This window comes from Equus asinus, chromosome 7 (genome assembly GCF_041296235.1).
Source record: "Equus asinus isolate D_3611 breed Donkey chromosome 7, EquAss-T2T_v2, whole genome shotgun sequence".
NCBI lineage: Eukaryota > Metazoa > Chordata > Mammalia > Perissodactyla > Equidae > Equus > Equus asinus.
This window is the reverse complement of record NC_091796.1, coordinates 67,778,649-67,804,952: the sequence shown is the minus strand read 5'-3', so window position 1 is coordinate 67,804,952 and position 26,304 is coordinate 67,778,649. Positions and strand designations below refer to the sequence as shown.

General features: G+C 42.5%; 1 long non-coding RNA gene across 2 annotated transcripts in view; it reads right to left on the bottom strand.

Moving 5' to 3' along the window:
* Positions 1-17,464: 17,464 nt before the first annotated feature.
* LOC139045691 (uncharacterized) overlaps positions 17,465-26,304 on the bottom strand; it is a 222,856-nt gene continuing 214,016 nt past the window's right edge. The window contains exons 6-7 of one of the 2 annotated variants that reach the window (XR_011504607.1): positions 19,741-19,820; positions 17,465-19,469 (exon numbers count right to left, since the gene is read on the bottom strand). This is a non-coding gene — a long non-coding RNA (uncharacterized lncRNA). The remainder of the gene's footprint in view (positions 19,470-19,740; positions 19,821-26,304) is intronic. The other variant, XR_011504600.1, reaches the window with a different exon arrangement.

Here is a 26,304-nt window from a genome sequence, read left to right as displayed (position 1 = left end):
TCCGGCTTGCAGATGGCACATATGGGTGTGTATATGTATGTATATTTATATACATATAAAGATGTATATATATTTATGTGTGTGTATATATGTATATGTGTGTATATATACATATTCTATTGGTTCTGTTTCTCTGGAGAACCTGGACTAATATAGCCACATTGAGTAACCGCATCTCTAGCAAGCATGTTCATTCATTCATTCAATAAAGATGCATCGAGCCTGATATGTTTCAAGTTCTGGAGTAGACCTGAGATGCCAAGATGATTGAAAAATAACCCCAAGTCCGAGGAATTTGCGGTTAGTTAGGGGAAGCAGAAAACTATGTAAAAAATAATTGCTCTACAGTGAGATAACCACCGTAGAGGCAGATGTGCAAAGCTCTAAGGTGGTGCGAGGAAGGGGGTGATCAGTGCTGTGTGGAGAGACTCAGGCAGGACGGCCAGGAGGAGGAGAGCGTGAGCTAGTTCATGGTAAACAAAGTGCAGTGGGCATTCCTGGTGATGACAATAACATGGGCAAAGTCACTTGTGCTTGAGACACCAGGACATGCAGCTCACTTTATCTGGAGCAAGGCTGGAAGCAGGAACCGCTTCCAGGGCAATGACGGGAGGTGAGCAGTCTGAGGGCTCACGTGCCTCGCTGAGGGCCTTGGGCTTGGCTCTGTAGGGAGCACCTAGGTTTTCTTAAGTGGAGGCCATCAGGAGAGAAATTTTCATATTAGAAAGATTACCCTGGTGGCAATATGAGAGAGAAGTAAAGGTGAGAAGCTGACGAGCCAGGATCCCTGGAGTCCAATTGGGAAACTTACAAATGACTTGATGTGTGGAGATGAGTGCAATAATAAGGAGGAAGGGATGGAGTGGACGCTTAAAAGGTGGAATCAGCAAGATTTAGCTAAAGAGGAGATTTAGAGCGAGGGGCTGATGGAAAGGAGGTGTGAATGCCACCCCCTAGGCTTCTGGCATGAATAAATAATGGTACTATTCACAAAATAAGAAATAGAAGGGAGGAGCACTTTCAAAGGGAATTTTGAAGCTGAGATTTGGTTATTTTGAGTTTGAGATTTCCGTGGGAGGTATATCTGGAAGTAAACAATTGACAGTTCTATATGAGTTATAAGCATGAATAGAATTCCCCAGGGTGAGTATATACATTAATAAAAGATTAAAAGTCAGAGGACTTAGAAACGCCAACATTTAAGACTGGGGTAGATGGGAGGATGTATAGAAAACGGTCTGATTCTGAAAAGCTGGTTAGGACCGAGCAGCGCCACAGCAACCAGGGAGGCCTCGCCCCAGATCACCTGTGTTCCTGGCTGCGTCCTTGGTGGATCTCCAGCCTTGTTCTCTTGCTTCCCCTGGAATCTAGGCGCATGGCGAAAACTTAAGTATTAAACTTCAAGGCAGAGGCCACATGTCTGGAGTTTAGCTTCTTGGTTTTGTTGCCACAATTGTGTCATTTCTGCTTTTTAAACTGTCCAGTCATGAAAGAGTGAAGCTAGATCTCACGGGGGACACAGGTCAGCAGCCTGCCCCAGTCCTGTGAGCGTGTGTGTATTTCTATTCTGGGCATCCATTGTGTGTGGTTTTCACCTGTGCAATACCCAGACCCCAAAACTGGAAAGGAAGAGAGACAATCTAAAGGATATTTATACAAATCACTTGAATATTCGGAAAGATAAACATGGATCTATGGCTGCAACCTCAGGGCATGAGAAACTTCTCATGCTGATTTGTTCTGCTACTTTAAAAAAATGCCTCATTATTGTAGCAAATGCCACATCATAAGCTCTTTCTAGTATTAGCAAGATAACAGAACACTTTTTTGAAGAAATACAGAGAACTCATGCATTTCTATATATCACAATGTCTCCAGGATTCAACTCTCTTTGGAGAAGATGTCTTCTTGTTTTGAATGACAACTCATAATTACACCAACAAACACGACTGTTCCACTTTAGCAACCAAACAGATGGATACCCAGATACACCCACTAGAAAATCAAAAAGACCAAGATGCAAATTTCTCTGCATTTTGGGGTTTTTGTTTGTTTGTTTGTTTAAGTTTGTTTATTTATTTATTTTATTATTATTACTATTTGCTCTTGTTGATGACTCTAAAGTCGTTTGAACCTGAATTTGGGAATCCTCAATAAAAAAGTGCACTTTAAAAAACAAATTACTGTCCTGGATAATTGGTCCTATTTTAATTTAGTCAATAGTTACATGTTATTTAGAAATAATTACTTTATTCAGATTCTAGTTTGAATGAACAGTCTCTGAAAAAAGACCAGATGTTGGACAGTTGACAGTAAGAATTTAGACTTCATCATCAAGGTTAGGAAGGAAAATATTCTGGATAAGTCCGTGTTTTGCTTACTCAAACAGAACAATTAAGGAAAAGTGATATTCCAGCTTGAAAGTAGTTACACTTTGATCTAAGTCATCTTTTCTGGTATGTTTGAGAAGTTTAGCCCATTTGCCAACCATATTGGTGAGGGTAGAGGTTAAGTTGCTTAAACACAGTGGCTTAGAGAAGGTAGTTCTAGGAAGAATATTTCAAGGTGATGGGAAAGTTCTCCACGTGGTCATTCAGGGACCCATCTTGTTCTGCTATCTGTTCTTATCGTTCTTAAGGCATTGTCAAGGCTAGCTTGTGGTGACATCAATGTCCCAGCTTATGGGAATGGAAAAGAAAGGTGAACTGGGACAAATGACTTGTCTTTAAAGTTGGAGGTCCCAGAAGTTACACATATCCCATTTGCCTGAACTTAGTCAAGTAGCCACACTCGGAAGCAAGGGAGGCTGAAAATGTCGTCTCTAGCTGGGCATCTGCATGCCTGGTTTAAACTTTGTGCTATGGAAGGAGGAGAGGATAGATTTTGGTGGACAACCAGGAGTTTTCTGGTCTTTGTGGGACGCTCCGATAGAAACATTATAAGGCTGAGCTTGGAAACACTAGCTTCAAAAGACAGGATTCAGGGCCCAAACAATGGTTAAATTATACTGAAGATCATAGTGCAGAATAAGGGAAGTAGAATTCAGTCTATTCCAAATGGATATTTTTGGGGAGAAGCAGTAATGCAGAAAGATAGTAAAAGGCCTGGAGCTTAAATAAACACATTTGAATAGGAGGTGATGCGTTGCCAGACAAATGAAAATCGGTTGATTTACCATGCCTCTATCCAAATGAAAATAAGGTCACCCCTGATTCTGAGAAGTTCATATAGGAAAGGGAGAGAATTCTAATTAGGATTAAGAAAATTATCTCTCTCCAAATGTCTGCAAGCATGGAATACTGGTTCCGTCTATGGCTATACCTATAATTTTGCAATATGACTTTTTTAAAAGGAGGAGACAATTTGGTAAACTGATAAGTAATTTAGATAATGCTAATTGTATTGGGTGGAAGATGATTAGCAGAGTTACAAAAGAAACCTCAAGTGTGCTCTGCATAGGATATTATTGAAAACAGGAATATTGTGTAAAGCCGTTATGCCTTCCACAAAAGAGAGATGATTCCTGCATGTGCTTGTATTACACAAAATCAGAAGATGAGGAGCTGGGGACAGGGGTGAGGGCATAGCGGTTATGCTGGTTTTGGTATCCTCTGGAATCTCTCTTTAATTCTCTTCTGTGAATGGTGCATGTGCACATGCATACACGTGGCCTAGTTCCACAGCATTGTCACCTGGTTTCATAATCAAAACCATAATCATAATCAAACCATACTTTGCATGTGGATTACCAGTACAAATTTACTTCCTTCTCAGTTAAATGCAAATGACCTTGGGTATTAAGTAAGCCCTTTTTTTTTTAGCCGTGCACACAATTTGCTGCCTTAGAACACTGTGGACTTATATATCCCTTCTTGTGGAATGGGTGCTATCATTGCATCAGTTTTTGGAGAGTTAGTCAAATATCTGTTTCTCATTTTAAGTAAACAATACTGTGCTAATCTCCACAAGTATGGCGTCCTGTATAGAACCCGTTTAGTGTTATTTGGAGCAATCATATTTTCTTCATGTCATGTGATAGTCAACAAGAAAGATATGGTGACTATCCCATGAGCACTCAATCAAGCAAAAGGCATATCCTTTGTGACATGCAGCCAACTTCCTTCCACTTCTGAAATCCACATCAAGCAACCCCTCTGAACTTGTTATTTTCTGTCCTTCCCCTCCCCACCTGCTGATCCATCCTCCACTCTTCTCAGCCTTGCTTTGTGCCATGGGAAGATGGATCACATCTTCTGAGCTCCCTTGCTGGTGGACTTATAATTATATTCGGCCAATCTTGGAAGATCAGAGGATAGCATAAACGTTTGGTGTAGTTCCCGCAGGCTCCCTCCTTCCTGCCATGGGCTATCTCAGGTGCAGCTGGTTCTCTCTGACACGGCTCCCACGGAGTGACTCCTCCCTGCTCTTTCATCTCTCATTGTTTTCTAGTAACCTGATTTCTTCTTCTTGTCCTTTCATTTTAGAGGTGGTACCAGCTTCCCACTATCGCTAGTGGCTGGGTACCCCACTATCTGTTGTTTATTTCCTCAACCCAGCCTGCACCTCCTTAAGTAATACTTTTTTTTAAAAGTTTCTTCATTTGAACCACCTAGGGTAAAGTCTGTTTCCTGCCACAACAATGACAGGGAAGGTAGCTGACGAGCCTCTGTGTTGATCTATATTCAGCAGGTTCCAGAAAGAGTTATCTGTGCCCACTCTGTATAATTTCCTTTCTTTCTTTATCTCTCGAACTCATTCCAACAAGTCATTGCCCCATCACTCTGCCAACTCTGCCCTTGTCAAAGTCACTGATGACATTAATAGTAAAATGATACAATGATCAATTCTCAGCCTTCATCTTACTTGATCTTTTATCAGTGTTGGACACAACTGACCATTCCCTGCTCCTTGAAATCTTTTCTTCACTTGGCTTTCTGGATAGCATGCTCTTCTGGCTCTTCTAATACTTCATTAGCTAGTCTCTCTGTCTCCTTTGCTGGTTCCTCCTTGTGACAGAGCCTGGACAGCTGCTTACCAAACCTGCTTTCTATTTTTCACAAACACTTAGTCAGACTGCGTTTCTGAATCTCTCTCGCAGTTTGGAGGAGCCACAGGTAGCACTGCTAGGCATGATTCCTAAAATCTTCCTATGCACCGTTCTCCATTTTCCTTTCCTTTCTCCTCACAGGATGCGGATGTTCATGATGACCTTGGAAACCATGTGTTGAAGATGGAGGAGCCCCAAATGGAAGAAGAGTCACCACCAATTGGAACACCCATTTTAGACTTTATGTGAGTGAGGAATATACTTCTATTGAGTTTGAACCATTATTCATTTCTGCTTTTGTTTGTTACAGCAGGTGGTATTACTTGACTAATCCACTCCTTGACTCCCCACCCCCTCAACAGTGAGCGCCCAGGGCTCAGTCCTTTGATCTCTTTCCCTTGTCTCATGACTTCAGATATCATCTATATTTTTGTCAGCTTCGTCCTTTTGGTTGCTCAGACAAAAAATCATTCTTGAGCCTCATATCTGATCAGTCAATAAATGCTGTTGGCTCTGCCTCCAAAATATATCTGGCATCTGTCCCCTTCTCACCATCTCCACAGAGATCACGCTGGTTTAAAGGCTGCACCTAGAATACCATGAGAACCTCTTACTGGCCTCCCTGCTTCTGTCCTTACCCTTCCATCTGTCCTTGACTTGGTCACCAAAATGTCTCAGTTAGCATGAAAGTCAGATCATGTCATTCTTCTGCTCAAAACCTTTAGAGCTTTGCATCGCACGCTGTGGAAACACAGGAGTCCTTACAAGATCCTGCAGGAGCAGCTGTTGCCTCTCTGACCTCATTTCCTGCAGCTCTCCATCTCAACACTCCTCCTTGCTCCTCCTTGCGCGTTCCTACCTCAGAGCCTCTTTTCTTCATGTTTCTTCTCCTGGATGGTCCCAGGGCCTCCACCTGTCACGTCCTTGACTCAAATAGCACCTTGTCAGTGAGGTTTCCATGACTACCCATTCAAATCGCAACCCCTCAGTACACACTCACTTCTCTCATTCCCTTTTCAGGCTTTCTCCACAGCGGCTATCACCATCATGCAGACCATTTATCTAATTAAATTGTCTTGATCTTCCCTCCCCAGGATTTAGCTCAATGCAGGTAGGGGTTTTTGTTTGTTTTGTTCTCTGCTGTATTTCAGCACCTAGAACAGGTTTGGTACACATAGTAGGGCTCAAGAAATATTTGCGGAATGAATGAATGAATGAGTGAATGAGTTTTCTTCACTCCTTTTAAACCAGAAGGAAAATCCAAGTTTTAAAGTGCTTCTTAAAAAACAGACCACATGTGAAAGAAAGAAAGAAAGAAAGGAAGGAAGGAAAAGGAGACAGTGATGGCTTCCACTCCAACAGAGAATACGAGGCACCATTACCAACCAGCATTTTCACGGCCCTCGGAATTAAATCCATCCCAATAACCACATTGACAGAGCCATTAGTAGGAGATTGGGGTCCTATGACCAGCATTCCAAGAGCCCGTGGAAGCTCGGGCTCATGTTAGACTTAAAATAACAGCGTGTTACACCAAGTATGTCTTCATTTTATGTAATATTACCAAATGGTTATAAGTTTGACACATTTTAAAATATATTTATATTTCTCTTTGTAAAAATAATATATACTCAGTACACATAATTTGGAGAAGGATAAAGGAAAAAAGAGTGAAAGAGAAAGGAAAAAGGTGAGAAAGGAAGGAACATCCATAGTCACAAAGACAAACACAACGGATATATTGGGGCGCAGCCTACAATCCTTTTTCTTTATGTTAAAAAAATGTCATCTTTCAATGACCTTAGTGAGCTGAATATGTTAGCATGAACCTCACTGCCCATAACATGAATCCCTTATCAAACGCTGAACCAGAGCTGCTCCTGTTTCTTGCTGCACACACTTGGCAATCAGTTCATGCGATCAAATGATCCCGTCATCAGCAGCATTTAATGACAGACAGGGCCGTTCAGAAATTATAAACAGCCCAATGTGCAGATTTCAGTTACCCATTTTTTCAATGTGAAATAACAATTGCATTTATGTAGCAATAATGAAATATTTCTTAGTGAAAAACCAGGAGAGATTAAAAATGGTTTTGGCCTTGCCTGGGAGTAACGATGTCAAATGATGCAGTGGGGTAATTATTGTGAAGACTTAGTTCCTGTGTCATCAGGTATTCACAGATATACAAAGCGTTCGACTGATTAAACAGCATTCAAGGTGACTAAACACTAAATGTGACTGACAGTTTACAGCTCAGACAGACTAAAAAGATTAAATAACATTAGAAAGTGGCAGGTGACTTCTTTCCCCTCGGGGCATTTTGCCCTGTGAGAAAATGATTGCGACTTCTAATAATATTGCCAACAAGTAAGTTCTGAACTGTTTGCTTGCAGCAGTCATATTCTGAGAAGGAATGCAAATCCTGTTATGCATCTTTTTCATCTTGGTGAGGTTGCAATGCCCATAAAAGTTAGATATAAGGTAAAGGAAAGTATAACTTCCCTTGAGACTTCAAATACCCTGAAACATGGCCAACTTCTGGGGCAGATAATGTTTCAAAGCTGCTGGCCAAGATCAATTTGTTTTATATCTGATACGTTTTCTCTCAGAAATAGAACCCAGATTATCCCAAATTCAGTTATTCAGAATTTCAGGTAACCAACACTGCTTCTCTATAAAATGTCCCTTGTAGCTGAGCCCCCAGTTATAGGACATGATTCCTAATTACATATCTACGCATGCCTTACCTCAGGCTCCATCCTTTTTCCTTTCTAGAAGGTTTGGAGATTTTTTTTTACCATCTCCTCTTTAAGCTAGATAATACCACTTCCGATGAAATTATAATCATAAAACCTTATGTGCTTGTGGTTCTCTGAACTTTATCAAATGCTTCTTTTTTCTCTTTTATCTCATGGGAATAATAGTCCCTATGCACAGGGCTAGCATGAGAGATAGATGAAAGAATGCATGTGAAGTGTTTAGCAGAGTGCTGGCCTAGAGCATTTGCCAAATAGTTGTAAGCCATTTTAATTAACTAGTTTACTATATTTTATCCTTACAATAACCTCATAAAGTGGATAAGGTAAGCAGTATTATTTTTGTTTAATGGATACCTTCCAATCTAAGGCACAAAGGTTGAGTGGCTTTCCTAAAGTCATGAGATTTGGGGGACCTAAGTCAAAATTGGAATCCAGATCTGCTGGTTTCCAGCTCCAGCATGTTCCCTAGAGTCTTCTAAACCACATCATTGCCGTGAGGTGAGAGGTGGCCCTCAACTTCTCCATGTCTTATCCCTTAAGGCATCATAACCACCACTAATGCTCCCCAGCTGTGCTCCCATCAGCTCCGTTAGTCCTCGTCCCATTTCTCTTCTATTAAGACTGTATCTTGTGCTCACTGAGAGCATCAGGTTTGCTCCCTGACAGTCCAGGGTTTGAATCCTGTTTCTAGCTCTTAATAGCTGTGCATAAAATGATCAAAGATTTGTTGTGAGGATTAAAGAAAGTGAGATATTGCCTATGTAGTACCTGGCACATAGAACGCACTCCATAAGTTATTTTCATTGTTGCTGTTATGATTCCTAGATAAACTCCAGGGCTGTGCTGCTGTGCCTGCTGCCATAGCCATGTCTTCACGCCAGCTGTCTCCGTAGGCTCCAGCCAACCTGGCTCATAGCCTCAACACTCCACCAAAACTACTGCTCTCTCTGTCAATAAATACCTCCTTCTGACCAATCCAGGACCTCTCTCCTGCTTGGGGTACTATGGACTCATCTCTCTCTACTGGATGCTTTCCAGTCTTGGCATCAGGGCACCCCGCTCTGGTGGTTTTTCTCATACATGGCTCCCTCCTCTTCTAATGGCACCGCTTCCCCCATCTCACCCTTCTGAGCTCTGCCCACCCCTGTAGACAAAGCCTTGGACTTACTATTCCCCTCTTCACTTGTACCCTACAAGGGTCATGGTTTTATTTACCCCTCCATATTTACCATCTTGTATTCACTGTCTCCGCTTCTAGATCGATTAATTGGTTTATTCCCATATCATGTACATATATATATATATATAAAATTATTTTCTGTATCTCTGAAGGCTTGATGAGAACAGTTGAAGGAATGTGATTAACACTGTTGGCAGGAAGCAAAAGGGAAAAATGCCTAAGCCTCAGCCGCATCTCTTTAACTGCACTTTGCAAACCTTCAGCGGCAGTGTCCTGGTCTCCTCCCCTCGGTGGAGGCATCCAGTTGCAATACAAGGGAGCAGTTCTCCCACTATCTCCTTCCCGTGTGATGCCTTAGCAATCTTTTAAAAGGTTAAAACCTTATAAATAAACAAGGCATATCACCAGCATTGGTGTCCCATCTGTAGTTTTATCGAGGCATCTGTAAATTCAAACTCATATAAATGCTCCAGCTTTGCTGGCTACCCCTGGAACAAGTGAGGCCTGGGCATCCTACTTGAATAACCACTTCTGCTGTCACTATCTCAAAACACAGGAAACAGTTACTATAACTTGCTCTGTGCATTATATAGTGCTGAAAACTTCTCTAAAATCTCGGAAAATCCTCATATTCTTGTCGTCTCCTTCACACGAATGTGCCATGGTGTATCTCACTGCACAATTGTCACTGCTCTATTGTGTGTCATTGACTAGGGAGTTGTGTTGGCCCCCAGGCATTCTGAATACCTTGTTACGAAGAAGTGGATATGGCAAAACTATGGCCATTGACACAAAGTTGTTCTAACAAGGAAGAAATTTGGGGGTAAAGGGTAGGAACTCTGGAGCCTCTTTCTCCTTCTCCAGTTTAGTGCCTGGAGAGACCCAAGTATGGTAGAGACATGCATGTCAGTGCCCTTTTACACAGAAAATAGGAAATGAATTCCAAACAATGCTGGGAACAGCTGACCCTTTTAGCACAATGCTTAAATATGCTAGCGCTGAGCCAAGGCAGCATGTGCAGAGTAAATATTTTAATCCCTAATTAATCACTTTGGTTAGATTGGTAAAACACAAGTCTAATGAAAATAATTTGAAATTTCCTTCATGAATAATTGCCTTGTTCAGGGAATTGTGGGAAGAGTCAACTGACTGACCTTCCATTCTTACTCAGCTGTCCCGCTCGGAGACTTAATTTGTGTCCTTCAACCCCTTCCAGTCACCGTCAGGAGATTAGAAATACCTTTCGTGCAGTTTAGCAGCAACTATGCAATATGACAATTAAGTCGGCAGAGAGGTAAAGAACTAAGCAACTCCTTGCTTTCTCACCGTGGAGCCTGAGAGCACCCGGTAGCGGACAGAGTGTCTTCGCGACCCCGCATTCTTTTATTAGGCTGTGAACATGATGGATTGCTCCAGGTTATTGAACTGTTCCTGCTCCTTTTTAATTAAAAACTTGAATAATAAGGTGCCCAGGGTTTGGGCATTTACAAAGGGGAGAGAAAGAATTTTCCAGCTCTGAGTGCTGATGAATGCTATCCTGATTAGCGCTATGCCACCAGATTTAATTACTTCTTTGAGTAAATCAGATCTTTCTAAGAGGGCAATGTTCCCGGGTGCGCAGAGACCAAAGGTTAAGCCACCTTACTAGCTACCTGTTCAGACTTGTTGGAACCTGTTAGATGTGGGTTGGGAGCGTGTTCTATTCCAACCTGCTTTCTTGCCTGTTCTCCTTAACTTCTTCCCTGGTGCCCCTCAACCCCCTTGCAGCAATGAACGTATTGCTTATCTAGTTGGAATGTCACTAGGAGAGATGATTGGCAAGGTGCCATATGGCTGGTGCACTCTGGCTCACACTGCAATCGTTGCTAAAAATTGCCTGGTCCACCAGTCGGTTTGGCCAGTTCTGTGGACTGTCAAGGTCCACCTGGTGGACCATCTGCCACCTCCCCCTGGAGGTTCCTCCTCTCTTTTGTTTTCCAGTCTGGTCCTCCTCCTCAATCTTGCTCTTTTATTTGGGAGATTCAAATAATTGGGGAAATTTTGCCTTTGCTTCTCAGTAATCAGGAGGAGATGATGCTCTTGAGTCGTTGGAATGCATTTGGATAATAGCACCTTAACTCTTTGCTGTCCTGCAGTTGCCTTGCACAATGGCCAGTAACTGGCTTCAGAAGCTTGGTTACAGGGTAGAAAAATACTGTTCAAATGGAGAAGCATACAGGCAAGCAACTGGTAACCCAGGTGATAATTGAACCAAATTTTGGAGCAGATTTGGTGTCTCTATCCACAAATGGAATTAATCACATTTCGTGCCAAAAGGGCTATGGAAGTCCTCCCATTTTACAGTATCAGAGGCATAGAGAATTGGAAGCCAAACCACTGGTTCTCAATATATTTTGACCACTGTGGGTACGTGGAGGGATAACTACGCATCCAACAGCATGATATATTTGGTCAAGCATGAGTAGTTGAATGTATTGTTGTCCTAATGACCTTCTTTTAAAATAGCTCTAAAGAATTCCTCCCAGAGCTCCTGCTGCCAGAATTCTGAATCAAAGAGTTGCCAGCAACAAGTCTAATTCAGGGGAAATGGCAGAAAGAGGACAGTAGGCTGCAGAAAGCAAACTTTGACTGTTTTGTTGTGCCCAGGTTGGGTCCTGCTGGTGACATCTACAGAGCGCTTGCCCTCCGTCACCAGGGAATGTGGGCTAGGAAATGAGCACGAGCGATGGCTGCCTCTTCCAGAGCTCACCTCTGCAGCTGCACCACCTTTCATTCTGGCCACGCTACCCTGTGCAGGAGCTCTCTAGAAAGCAGACCTGGAACTGGTTTTGGAATTATCTGTCTGCACTCTTGCTTTTCCCAGCTTTTCTGATTTAAATAAGTCAGGTCAGAACACTTCCAGACCCCACAGTATGAATATAAAAATGTCCCTTGTAGACGTCTGACCGTGTATTTAGAGAGTTGTTGGATAGGATTTGAACTCTGTTAGTGCCGCCCTCACAACTTAAGCCTACACTGGAGTATGTTCTAGCCATTACCTGACAGGCTGCCTTTATAAGTGTCTCACTCATTCAGGAATGTTAATCGGGCACCTATCGGACAACCAGTACTGTGCTGGGCACTGCCTAATTAAATGTAGCCCCTCCCCTACTTAAGTTTTTCTCAACGCCACCATTTAATTCCTTTTTCCTGCCTCTTCAGTTGTTTTAAGATCTACCATTCAGTTACCATACACTTCTGCCTTCTCTCCAACTTCGCTACCTTATTCTTAAAGCCCTTAAGGGCTGAACTTGGAAACACAGTGAAATGGGACTGCATTGGACCACTTTGTGGAGAGACAGATATGGATATGGATATATGAACAGACAAATATAAATATGATATATGAATAGATAGAGAGAGACATATCTTTTGGTGTGAGCTGTTACGTGGCACAGAAACATTAAACTGGAAGAAATTTAAGAGGCCCTGTAGTCCTCCACTCGCAGGCGTTCACAGGTTTAAGTGACAGCTCAAGGTCACAGCTCACTGTTTTAAAGTTGAGCCTAGAAAACTGGCTTCTGACTCCTAGTCTTCGCTTTTTCCAATGCACTATGATCCTCAATCTGAATAATTGAGAGTCTATGCTCTGATTACTTCTGCTTCCAATCATAAAGAAATGAACGAAATATTAAGAAGATTCAAAATTTTTAATAATAATAATAATAATAAAACTTGTATGAAACCTTCCGATTTCAGCATGCCCAAAACATATTCACAAGATGTTGGAACTTTTTGCTGCTGTTTCCTTGGGATGAAACAGGAAACAGGAATTCCTTGGTATTCCAGGGAACAGCCCGGAGCTTGGTTGTCATCAACACTGGAGAGATTTCAGACCTTTCTGTCTCTTCTCCTACCATGTTTTAGTCACTTTGGTGGCACTTCCTCATCAGCTGAGTTTGTACATCAAGGTTGAATGCCTGGCCCAGCGCGGACCTGCCTCCTGGGCTAGGGGACTCTGAGTCTGGGTCTGGAGGCCAGGAGGTGAGTCTCTCTTGTTGTTCTCTCAGGCTTTCATGACGACAGTTGCAGAAAGAACACAGACCTTTCTCCTTTTGTAAAGATGCTTAGCTTCCAGAAATCAGCCCATCAAACCTGAAGCAAACTAGACTTGCTTTTTCAGGCCGATATCTCATTGTTCCTTTTCTTTATTCAAATCTTAAAGAGAGTTACTTATTGATTTGCTGCTTGTTTTGATCACAATGGCTATTATTTTCAGAAATGCAGCCATGAGTCCTGAAAAAAATCACACATTCAAAACCTCAAGTAGTTTGGGTCTGTGAAATCAGGACGCCATTAAAACGAAGCACACAGCCCATGCACTAAAGGCGTACACCCCACTTTTCTTTGTTTTCTGAGTCATTGTTAGAAGCCAGGGCTGGGTGGCATGAGGTCAGGGGGATATGCTGTCAAGGCCAGGGAAATTTAGAGTGTGGATTGGGGGATGAAGGGCAGATTGGATGTGGTTTGGGGAAATTGAAGGCTCCCAGAGTTGGGTGCCCAGCTATGTCACCGCTGTGGAAAATGGTAGAAATGGTAGAACTTAGCTGTTTCATCCTCAGAGCTGCTGTGAGGGGGGGTCTGGTCTCAAATCCTGGGCCCATATGTGTCCCCTCTGGTCCACAACAGAGCCTGTGGGAATATCATTTCATTTGGAAAGGTCCGAGGAGAGAGAAGGCATCACTTCTGTACTTCCCCAGAGGCAAATTGGACTCACGGGGAGGCAGGCTTACACTCAATATGAGTAAGAACCTTTTCACAATTATTGAAGATCACTCAGCAGAGTGTACAGGGAACTCTCTGGCTTTGGGCGTAAGAGGCTTAAAGATCATCTTTCAAGGATTCAGAAAAGGGGTTCCTGGTTTGGATGGAAAGTTGGATCAGATGACTTTGAAGATTCACGATAACCCAAAGGGTTGTGATTCCCTGAGTATCTTTACTCTTCTTACCAACTTCATGTTATAGGTTTGTGAATATTATTTAACTCCATCTCCACTTGGCTCATCAGTGCACATGGAGGCCAATGGCAAGGCCAGAATAGGCAGCTGTTTCTGGGATTGGGTTTCAGGGGCCTTGGGAAGCCTCCACTGATGAGAAATAGACAGAATTACTGCCACACTCTTTTGCTTAAGGCTATGTCCCCTGGCCAAATGCAGCCCATGGGGAGAAGCAGTGCCCTAAGGGTTAGTTGACCTTGTCCCGATATGCTGAGACCTCATGACAGCAGAGTGGTGTGATTAAGAGACCAGGCCTTGTGATGAGATTTCCTAGGCTGGAATCCCTGGGTGAATTTTGGCAAATTCCTAGCCTAATCTGTAAAATGGGGATAAGAATAATGCCTGTTTTATAGGGTTGCTGTGACAGTTCAATGACAATGCATGTAAAATGCTTAGATCAGTGCCTGGCAGAAAGTAAGAGATCAGGAAATCCAAGCTCTTACTATTCTTTGCTTTGAAGGATTTGATCGGACTCTTTCTTGAGAGTCACTTTGGCTGTGTGTGGGCAACAGCAAGGAAGGATTTTTGCATCGGGGAGGGTTTTGCTTTGAAGGGCTGGAGATGGGAACCACGGGGGAAGAAGTAAGAGAAATCAGAAACAGAGAAATCAGAAACAAACACCTACTTCGCAATGTTGCCCAAAGAAGTCCAGCCCTGCCTGGTTTCCTGAGTTTCCCTGTTGATGAGTGAACCTCTGATAAGAAGTTTCAAGAACTCAGTTGCCTATCAACTCATCAGACTTAAAATGCATAGGAGACCCACCAGGTTTTTAGTCTTTAAGCTTTTTCCCTCTCAAGTAAAACAAGTCCAGGGAGGAATAAAACCCCCAAGCAGAACGCCTTTACCATAAGGGCCTAAACTGCTTCCTGGAAAACTGTCCATGGATGTTAATTAAGTTCTAAAGACCTGTGAACCTAGAGGGCTCCAAACTAAGGGGCAGAAGCAGCCGCCGGGTGGCGCTCTCCCAGCACGCACTTCACCAGCTTCTCGGAGAGAAGTCAGGGTGAGCGGCCCAATTCTGTTTTCTTTGGGGCGGGGCCCAGCTTGATCACAACATCAAGGAAACTCACGTCATGGTATGAAGGAAGTCTTCGAAGCCTCCTTCAGTAGTTGTTTTAACAACACGGGGCAGCTGCCTTGCTGTTAGCTATTCCACCTCCCAGCCCCCCACCGTCTGCTTATGTGAGGTTTCAAAATTAATTTAGAATACATGAGATCAGCGAAACGAGGGCATTAGATGGTGTCCCCCAGAAATGGACTTCTTGTACTCTGAAATGTTCTTAGAAACACATGTGAGTTTCTTTGCTCTCGAATTAAGGAGGATTAGAGCAGCCAGACAGTTGTTGCTCAGTTCCTGCGGATCATGTGGCCAAGGCTGAAAGCCTTAAGTTGCTGGCATGAGCCTAAGTCAGTTGCCTGATCTCCAAATTAATTTTTGAATTCCATGATTGTCCCCGCTCCCTTTTTTTCTTCTAATTGAGACTTCCATTGAAAAGTGCTTAGCAAACAAGTGGAAAAACCGGAACGAAAGGCTGCTGTGAAGGAATAAAATGGAGGTTGTTTGAAACAGTCTTAGGTTAGTGCTGGAGGTGCAATTAAATCTTTCTTCTAATCATATTTTTATTAACTATAAAATATTTAGAAATAAATCGTAAGCACGTAGTTAGAACCTAAGGAATGGTTGGAAAGAGCTTAGATGAGTTCATAGTTCACGTGTGAGCTCCCAGACCCAGAACAAAGGCTCCGAGGCAGAAGCGCTGCATGTTGAATCTTAAAATAACAGCGAATTTATCGTGTAGATCATAACCACTGCTTTAATGATCGGAGCACCTGTAAACTGTTTCCATAAGGTAAAACAAAAAGAGAGACAATTTTTAAATCCAAAAATGAGAAAGAGCCACATACTTAACAACAGTGAGGAAAGAGAAGTATTTGAATAAGGAAATGATATTCTGAAAATAGAGTTTATTTGGGGGGAATAATGCTAACTTTAAGAACTGCAAAAATTTCAATTGTGCCAAAGGCTTGTATTTAAAATATTCAGTAGAGAACTTCACATTGAAAAAAATGCAGTACGGTATAGTTACATATATTTCAAAATCTTAAAAAGTCAACTTGATCAATAAAAACAGCCTTAAAGCCAATAATTATTGGCTGACGGTGAAATAAAAAGTTTGCCCAATCAAACTTTAGACCAGCCACCTTTCATCAGACCCACAACAAGACTCTTCGTGTGTGAAGAGTTCAGGGTTTTACAGGTTTATCCCCTGACGGTCTCTTCAAGGATTGAGAAACGGGAAAGGACAAGGTGCAGACAAATGCTGTTTCCGTCTTAGGTGCTGGAAGGGCTTCCTGTAGCTCAATGAGTCACAACAAAATTCTCAGAGCTCTTAGGATGTGGTAGCTACCCCCCGGTAGGGTTAAGTCATAGCAACTTTATTAAAAGAGAGTCATGGGTGCGTGAAGGGAAGGGACAAGTCCTTGGAACAACAATTAAAAACCAGAGCTGCTGCCTAGACATGGTTCTTTCAAGGTTCTTTAATCTTAGGTTTTAAAATGTTGACTACAAACCCGTTTGTGATTAACTTGTATGCAAACTCTAATAGATCCTTCATGGTCAACCTTTTTTCAAAATGGTGATCTTCTCGCCATATTGAAGATCTCTCTTTGCTGCTCCGGCTTCAGGGATGATTCTTTACCTGCTCTCTCTGCTGGCAGAAGATGACGCTGAAGAGAACATGAGATGGCTGAAGAGATGATGAGAGAGTAGCCAGTTGCTCTAAATGAGTTACTTAGTGTCTTGACCTTCATTCACTTATTCAAAAACTATTTATTGCACCCCTGTTATTTGCCTGGCACTGTGCTAGGTGCTGGAGATACACCAGTGAACAAAACAGACAAGAATCCAGCCCTCTTGAAGTTTACTTTCTAGTGGGAGTTGGGAGAGGTACAGACAATAAGCAAATAATTATGTCAGAAGGTGACAAGTGCTATGGAGAAGAGTAATTTGGAGAAGGGGGGAGGGCACGCTACAGGGAGAGAGATGCTCATCGCGGTTTTGAAGAGGGAGGTCAGGAAAGGCTCACCGAGAAGCGAATCTTTGGCAAAGGAGTATGGGAAGCAACCATGGAGACATCTGGGGCAAGAACTGCCTGGGCAGAAGGAACAAAAATGCAGGCCCTGCAGTGGGGGTGCCCAGTGTGTCCTAGGAGTTAGCAAGAAGGAGAATCGGAATGTAAAAATGTCTCAGTGGACCAACCCAAACAAGAGAAATTTAACAGGAGTGAACAAGGGCAGAGGGGTGGTAGCTGAGGTTAGAGAGGTAAGAGAGGGGCCCGTTTGCATAGGGTTTTACAGGCTATTGTGGGGACATTTTAAGGTCCCCATGAGAGAAAGAGCAAATGAGATTGATCAACCAATATTGACTATCTGAGAAATAAAATAGAAAATGGAAGAGGAGTAAACGGGCTAGAGGTGGGAAATATCTGATATTTAGAGGATCGAAATAGTTGAATTCTGCAAATTATGGACCAGGGATTGGCTTTTAAAGAATCAGATAGTAGATATTTTAGCCTTTGGAGGCCATCTGGTCTTTGTCACAACAACTCAACTCTGTCTTTATTGCATGAAAGCAGCCACAGACAACACATAAATGAATGAATATGACTGTGTTCAATAAAACTTTATTTACAATAACAGACCATGGGCAGGATTTGGCCTGTAGGCTGTAGTTGCCAATCCACACATATGACCAATGATTTGTGAGAACTTAGATGACAAAGCAAAGAACTAAGCATTGCTAAGCATCACTAAGAATGTTATGGCAGAGTAGTCATTTCTTCGTTTAATGGGACTATCAGTCTATTAGGATAAATCAAATGGGGTCAGGATTATGAGTCTGGACTTCACCAGGATACCTGACAAATTCTTTTCTTACTTTGTTGTGAGCAAGATGGAAAAATGGTCTTGAATTCAAGAATGCTCCTCTGCTCTATATCACAAAGGCTGACCTAAGCCGGCTGTCTTTCCCAGCTCCTGCGTCAGCTGGCTTCCAGCTAGGTTAGGCCGACGGCAAGAAGGGAGAAGTGGTGCATTCCTCCCTTCACTCTGTGCCTTGGGTGGCAGCTCTGGCAGTGGCTGCATCTCCCCCTAGCTCCACTTTTCACTGCTACATAAGTTCTACTGACCGCACCCCCTAGGGTACCCCAGCCTATAATTGACAGTGGCTCCCTGCTGTTGACAAATTGGTCCCTGGTTGACTTCTCAGATCTTTCATTGTCTGTGAAACAACTCTCCTATATTAAATTCTCTCTGTCTTATATACTCAGGGTGGTTGCAGTTTTCCTGATTGGACCCTGACTGAAACAAGGGCTAATTTGTGAATGTCACCCTAGAGGGAGGTTTAGACTCCGGTGTTGCCAGGCTCTCTTCTCTGCTCTCACCGCTCTTATCAATAACTTGGATGAAGATGTAGTGGGTATGCTAATCACATTTGCAAATGGCCTGGAGCTGGTTGGAAAAGCTATTTGCTAGATGGCAGAATTAGAATCTAAAAATATCTCCATGAGCGAAATCTAACAAAAAGCAATGCAATGAGAAAAAAAAGTGTAAAATCCTGCACTTGGGTCCAAAAATCAAGTATGGGATGGGGAAATTGTGATATAATAGCACATGAGTGCTTCAGGTATTCCGAGTGACATGAAAACAAGGCAAAAGTTTACAAAAAATTAAAAGGCCACAGGGACCACAGGTTGCATGAATACTTTAGTGCATACAAAAAAGGACTTAGTTAACTGGCCCATTCTACCCTCTATGGGTCAGGCTACTCTTGAGTGTGACATTCAGTTTGGGGGACAGCATTTAAAAATACTACTGATAAAGTAGTTTGAGACACAGGAGAACGACAGAGCAATAAAAAGAAGTGTGAGTTCTTGAAGGAAACTGGAATGAAGCAGCCTGAGAGAGAGATGGGAATAAAACATTTCCAGGTCTAAAAAGGCGCAAGGCGGGAATTTTCTGGCACCTTCCTTTTTGAAAGGGCAGAGGCTGCCTACTCTCCTTCCTTGGCATATGCTACTACCTTACAAATTCATATTAGGAAAATTTTCCTTTTGTCTCTCCCAAAATTATCTTGCTTTAGTGAAAGTCCCGATGCAGTCATTGTTGAAACAAGAGCTCAATTTTGCATTTAATCAATGGCTCAGGAATCAGATTTACTCTAATCCTGGGCACTGATTCCTTTTGTGACCCTGGATAGCTCGCTCTTTAATTGCCTCCATTTCCTCACCAAAAAAGAAACTGCCAAAGAGACTCTGCTGTACATTCAGCAAATATGAGACTTCTAAAGCGTAGTGAATTTTTTTCTTCCTTTCCCTGCTTCTTACTATTTACATGTTTTGGAGAAATCGGAGGCACCAGCATCCTGGGGTTTCTATGCAGATGTGCTGAAAAGAAATGAGTAAGACGACGATTAGGACAAAGTAAAGAACAGCAGCCTTGATGTTCCATGTAGAAGTTGACATCAGCCTCATTAGAACTGCTGTCATTGTCATTAGGGTACCACGGTCTATCACATGTTATCTTCTTTTCTTGGGTTGGTAGACTTTTCTGGAAACAGAATATCAAGTCTGCCTTGTGCTCTAATAGAAACTTCAGGCTCTGTTTTCATGTATTCTAAACACCATGTTGTTTTTTCTGATTCTCTGGCCTGCTTACCTGGTGACCACTTCCTTCTCTTGCTTCTTTGGGAAGAAATTAAGAAATTGGCTGACACCTTTTTCACACAGACATTCAACCTGCAAAACAAATAACTTAGAGTCAGGAATTAGCGTTTCCTGATGTCGCCTAATAATGCTAAACTCATTAGCACTTATGCTTGATATCTTGGGGTGTTTAGCGTGGGCAGGTTAAAAGAAATTTTTTTTTTTTTGAGGAAGATTGGCCCTGAGCTAACATCTATTGCCAATCCTCCTCTTTTTTTTAATTCTCCAAAGCCCCAGTACATAGTTTATATTCCAGCTGTAGGTCATTCTAGTTCTTCTGTGTGGGATGCCACCTCAGTATGGCTGGATGAGTGGTGTGTAGGTCCATGCCCAGGATCCAAACTGGCGAACCCCGGGCCACTGAAGCTGAGCTCTCAAACTCAACCACTTGGCCACAGGGCTGGTCCCAAAAGAAAATTTTTTAAAGATTTTTAACGTGATATTTTACACTATTTTGATGGATTTAAGAAAAACTGTGAGTGTTGCTGCTCGAGCACACTCTTCTTTTTTAACATCTTACAGGTAATATGAACTATTAAATTTTCATGACAGTTGTCATGCTTGACAAATTCTAAAATAATGTAGTTCTACGATTAGAACACAAGATTCATACAGCATATGCCGTTGCTGGCTTTAAGCGTTTTATAACCAGAAGAGATCTTGGTGATTCTGCAATCTCTCTTACAGATGAGGAAACTGAGGCCCAGAGAGGTGAGGCGAGTCCTTAAGGTTGCTGGAAAGAGTGAGCCTTGAGTCAGAACCTCCAGCTCCTCTCCAATAGGCCAGGGCTCTTCCCACTCTACCATCCCATGCAAGGTCAGAAATAGTATTGTAATGCCACAGAACAATCCTTCCATCAGCTCAGGCTTGGCCTATAATCCTGTTCTCGTGAACAGAAAATGCATGTGGACTTTGAGATATCACCTATTTTATTCGCATGAAGGTGCCCTTGATTGTAAGTTGCGGTATTAGAAAATTTTATTTTATACTTACTGAAAGAACTCTTTTAGACTTATTTAGACACTGATTTCTAGAACATCTTACTCTTGTGTACAAATAAAAAGAAGACATAAGCAAAACTAATGGTATTTCTAAAACTTTATATGCAGTATTCAATTCTCCTGACTCATTTTTAGACTTGAATTATTGCTATACATGTTTTTCCACCCGGTATTCTCTGTGGCATCAAGAATATCAGTGATGCAGTGTTTCCGAAAGAGTGCTCTATTATTGTCTTGGGATTTTTTTCCCAAGCCACGGATATTCATTCTGTGAGTTTTATTTTTTATTTTATTATGATTATTTTTTTTTTGGTGAGGAAGATTGGCTCTGAGCTAACATCTGTTGCCAATTTCCCTCTTTTTGCTTGAGGAAGATTGTCGCTGAGCTAACATCTGTGCCAATCTTCCTCTATTTTATATGTGGGATGCCTCCACATCATGGCTTGATGAGTCGTGTGTACATCTGTGCTCAGGATCTGAACCCGTGAACCCTGGGTTGCTGAAGTGGAGTGCGTGAACTTAACCACTACACCACTGGGCTGGCTTCCATTCTGTGAATTTTAATGCACATGTCCAGGTAAAGACAACTGTGTCTCAACTGCCACCTGGTGACATCAAGTTTAAGATACATTCTGATATCAGAGGTGTTAAAATGCTGAAAAAATTTTAAAAAGAAGAAAGGAAAAAAGGAGAGAGAAGGAAGGAAGAAAGGACGGAAGGAGTCTTAGAATGGATGAAATGTGGCATGTCCTTAGGCATTCCTAGCTCTCCTTCTCCATTCAGTGTATGGATGTGTGTGTGTGTGTGTTTGGGAACTGCTGGCAGCCATCCTCCCCAGGCCCTTAGAGGAAGGACATTCGCAAAACATGAGAATTAATGAGGCCCACAAATAGTGGAAGGTAAATCTGAGAGACAGAGAAAGTTTCAATAACATTTGCTTATGGATTCAGCCATACCTAAAGCTACTCTTGCACTTCCCCATTTTAGTGAGCCGATCAAAACCATTTGAGGCTTATGCTGGCTTAACCTGGCTCCCTTTCACTAGCACCCCAAAAAGTCTTGACTAATGCATGTGGCAACTCAGTGCCTATTCAAGGAATATTCTATAGGTTTAAACATTCACAGGACAGTAAAAAGAAAAATTAAATCTGGCTGCAATGTCAGGTAATTGTCTGCATGAACATGGGCCAAAAAAATATTGGGAAAACAGAAAAAGAAAGAACCAAGACAAATGATATAAAGTTTACTAAACAAAGCTGAAAATTTGAAATTTAGTCTGGAAAGTACACTCAGAAACTACAAGTGTGTCTGCTGGGGGACCTCCGTCCTCTGCAGGTGCTGCCGACACTGTGGTCGGTTGTGATACTCTGCGCAACTGAGCACGGCCAGACTCACAACCCTCCCGGGAAGCCCCACAGATACTGCCACTTGCTGGGGAGGACACACCACTGCAACCGATTTGCCATCCCTGACTAACACACGGGAAGTAACTAACAGGTGCTGGCTTGCTGTCTTTCTCCCACTCCAGTCACTGCACGTGATTTCAGAGGGAGGAGTAGAATCCAGCTCCTCCTTTCCTTTCACAGAAACATATTACACACCCTACCCACAGTTGCTTGGGAGGCATATCTTTAAGGGAACTTCAGGAGTTTGATATAGTAATGTGTGTATGTGTGTGTATACTCACCTAACAGTTAGGGTACCTATGTAATTAATCCTCTAAACTCGGATATTTTTGAGACCAAAACAGGACCCTAGTAATAACTACTCAGGAACAACAAGTATACGGACGCCCATCAATAGCACTAACTTCGATAACGCTTCGTCATTCAACTTAATTTCCTCATTAGCCAAACTTCCATTGTCTATAAACTGTGAGCCCTGTGAGGCAAGATTGAGCTCTTCTTCATGTTCCTAATGCAGTTGAGGCATGAGTGTGCTCAGTGAATTCTGAGGATTCACCGAGCAAGGAGACAATAGTACTGAGCATGCATGAAAACGGCATGCTTTTTCATTTTTTCATGGGGTGAGTGGCCACCCATGGTTCATAAGCAGAACATCAGAAGATTGGGCAGGTAGGCAGTTTAGAGTAGTAATATATTAATAAGTCCACCCGACAGATTTACACACACGTGTAGTCGTAACTGTCCTGCCTGGTCACTGGACATAGATGTGAAAGGTTCATGTGACTGACACTTGGTTGCATCGCGCAAAGGGAAGTGAAAGCAAGCAGGAAGTTGTTCTGAGTCTTCTGCAGGCACCTATACCCAGATGGCGGTGTGTGTCGGGGGAGAGGGTCTCCCTTCTGCGAGGGGTGAGTGCCTGACCCCTCCCGTGTTACCGGCAGGGACAGCGGGGAGCCTAGGTGTTCAGACAATACTGGCTTAAAGCAGGGCTGCCTCCCTCTCGTCCCCTTCCCTGGGAGGTGCCTTTCTTCATGGAAAGAAACCAGAACCTCAGAATCAGGAATGCCCCGGGCCTCAGAGTCACGCACGCAAGGCAGACGGGAGTGGGGGAAAGAGGACAGGAGAAGAGCTGCTGACCCATTCCTGTCATTGTCCCTGGCAGGGAGGGCCCTGGGCCCTGGAGTTTCCTCTGTCCTCTCTCTCCTCCCCTCCCCTCCCTTCTCCTCTTCTCCTCAGAGTTCTCACCTTAGTCCCTGGGCCTCTGAGTTACTTTGTATTCCAGCAAGATTAATTTATATTCTCTCTTCTTTTGTCCTTTTTTCTTTACTTTCCTTTCCTAAGGAGGTGAAAAGGTGAAGTAAAAAGGAGCAAGAGTGGTGGAAGTTTTGACCCAACCCATTTGAGAGATAGCTGGGGTGGGGACAACAGGAAGAATCAACTGGCATTCATGCTAAAGGTTGCTGGTACCTGATTCTTGGTGGGTTTCCCTGAGCTGGAATGTGGTAGGGGAGGAGACCTCCAACACAGGAGGAGAGAGCATGAAGGTGACCTGACTGGACCAGAGAGTGTGCTTGAGAAGGCCAGGCAGGGGGATAAATGGGAGACTTGCTATCAGGGGCTAATGGGAGACCCCAGAATTGAAGGGGTGAGCTAAGCCATTGTGGGTAGAGGACCCCAGGGGACTGGAGAGAGGGAGGGATGGACATGGCTGTCATGGGGCCAAGATTTTGGAGCCCGTGAAAATGGGATTGAGGCACTAGGAAGAGGCAGAGTTGCGGGGAGAGAGTCTAGGTCTTGGACCCTGACTGCTTTGTGATTTTCCTCTATGTCCCTGGGGCATGGCTTGGCTGGTTTCCAGGCAGTGTTGAGCAGACAGTGTTGGGAAGCTTGGGGGTAGGGAGGGAGGAGGAAGCACAATTTAGAAGCAGGTGATCTTTCTTGAAGCCCTCACCTCCACCTTTGGAGATCTCTTTACAGTTTCTAGGTATTCACTACCGTAAGCAACTCTGGCTGCTGAGAATACTTCTGAGTCCTACCTAGGCCTGCTGTTCTTGCTCAAAGCTCATCTCTCATTGCTCCCATTCCTCCAGTTAACATCTGCTGGATGGCAAAAGTGTATTCAAGTTAATCCGTTTACTGTTAGTGTTTTTAACTTATTAACATATAACTCTCAAAATGATATTTCCTGAAAGGAGCTGAGAACACACAACGGATAAAAGAAAGTCTCTTCAACAAATGATTTTGGGAAAACTGAACAGCCACATGTAAAAGAGTGAAAGTAGACCATTCTCTTATGCCGTTCACAAAAAAACTCAAAATGGATCAAAGATTTCAAAGTAAGACCTGAAACTAGAAGACTTCTAGCAGAAAATATAGGCAGTACACTCTTTGACATTCATCTTAAAAGGATCTTTTCAGACACCATGTCTTCTCGGACAAGGGAAACAATAGAAAGAATAAACAAGTGGGACTTCACCAGACTAAAGAGCTTCTACAAGGCAAGAGAAAACAGGACTGAAAAGAAAAGACAATCCACCAACTGGGAAAAAATATTTGCAAGTCATATATTGGACAAAGGGTTAATCTCCATAATATATAAAGAACTCACATGACTCAACAACAACAGAATCAAACCACCCAACCGAAAAAAAGGGCAAGGGATATGAACAGACATTTCTCCAAGGAAGATATACGGGTGGCCAATAGGCACATGAAAAGATGCTCATTGTCACTGATCATCAGGGAAATGCAAATCCAAATTACACTAAGATATCACCTTATACCCGTTAGAATTGCTATAATAACCAAGACAAAAAATAACAAATGTTGGAGAGGTTGTGCAGAAAAAGGAACCCTCATCCACTGCTGGTGGGAACGCAAACTGGTGCAGCCACCATGGAAAACAGTATGGAGATGTCCCAAAAAATTAAAAATAGAAATACCATATGACCCAGCCATCCCACTACTGGGTATTTATCCAAAGAACATGAAATCAGCAATTCAAAGAGACTTATGCACCGCTCTGTTCATTGCAGCATTGTTCACAATAGCCAAGACGTGGAAGCAACTTAAGTGCCCATCAACTAATGAATGGATAAAGAAGATATGATATATGTATGTATAATGGAATACTACTCAGCCATAAAAAAGGATAAAATCCTCCCATTCACAACAACATGGAATGGACCTTGAGAGTATTATGTTAAGCAAAAAAATCCAGATAGAGAAAGACAAACTCTGTACGATTCCACTCATGTGTGGAAGACAAAAAAACACATGGACCAAGAGAACAGATTAGTGGTTACCAGGGGAAAGGGGGGATGGGGGTGGGCACAAAGGGTGAAGGGGCACACCTATAAGATGACTGACAAATAATAATGTACAACTGAAATTTCACAATGCTGTAAACTATCATAACCTCAATAAAAAAGAAAATGATTTTCCCTGAAACACAAAGACACTTGTTACTGAAAACAATATGAATATTGGAGTCCAGTGGATCTGGATTCAAACCCCACACTTGCCGTATGGCCCTGAGCACATTATCAAACTTTGCAGACTCTGCATCTGTGCAACTGGGACACTAACGTCTGTTCACTCGGGATTGTATATCAATTGCTTAGTCTAGTGCCTGGTGCCGAGTAGATGCTGGGTAATTATCCCACCTTTTGCTACTTTCAAATTCCTCAAAATCATAGATAAGTATTCCCCATTTAATGATTAGTAAATAGTTGTTTTCATTTGGCTAGAGTCCACTTACAGGAATGAGGTCAAGTAATCTTAAACAAGAGATTATTCGTTAAAATTAACTTATTGGCAATTCTGCGCAAATACATTATTTTGATTATTTGGAGTAAAGCGATAGTTAATATTCAGACTTTCACTTATAGAATGAAAAATGGACTACTTTATCTGTTTCTAGTAATTTTTAATAGTAAAAACAGTAATTATGTCCCATCATTACAAAAGGGCCATCTGGCTGCTCTGTAATGACCAAGAAAACGAGGACAGCTGCGGATTTCTATGACACTGTTCTTTATAGGAGGGAAGTAGACCATGCATAGTAGTGGCCCACAGTTTAAGACTTTCAGAAAATTTAAAAAAGGAATA